The sequence below is a fragment of the Bison bison genome, unplaced genomic scaffold (assembly GCF_000754665.1).
Source record: "Bison bison bison isolate TAMUID 2011002044 unplaced genomic scaffold, Bison_UMD1.0 scf7180017864240, whole genome shotgun sequence".
Classification (NCBI taxonomy): Eukaryota; Metazoa; Chordata; class Mammalia; order Artiodactyla; family Bovidae; genus Bison; species Bison bison.
This window is the reverse complement of record NW_011494812.1, coordinates 2796687-2797237: the sequence shown is the minus strand read 5'-3', so window position 1 is coordinate 2797237 and position 551 is coordinate 2796687.

The following is a 551-nucleotide window of genomic DNA, read 5'->3' as shown; positions in this document are numbered from 1 at the left end:
TGAAAGAAATCAAAGAGGACACTAATAGATGAAGAAATATACCATGTTCATGGATTGGAAGAATCAATATAGTGAAAATGAGTATACTACCCAAAGCAATTTATAGATTCAATGCAATCCCTATCAAGCTGCCAATGGTATTTTTCATGGAGCTAGAACAAATAATTTCACAATTTGTATGGAAATACAAAAAATCTCGAATATACTAGAGTTTAAAATGACTTGTGTGGCACTATTACAATACTACATTATTCTTCCTTGAGTTACAATGGGATTATTTCCCCAAAAGCCCAGTGGAAATTGAAAATGTCATAAACCAAAAGGCATTTAATAAATCTGCTGCTGCTACTGCTGCTAAGTCGCTTCAGTCATGTCCGACTCTGTGCAACCCCATAGATGGCAGCCCACCAGGCTCCCTCATCCCTGGGATTCTCCAGGCAAGAACACTGGAGTGGGTTGCCATTTCCTTCTCCAATGCATGAAAGTGAAAAGTGAAAGTGAAGTCACTCAGTCTTACCTTAAACTGCTCAGGATATTCACGTTAACCTACA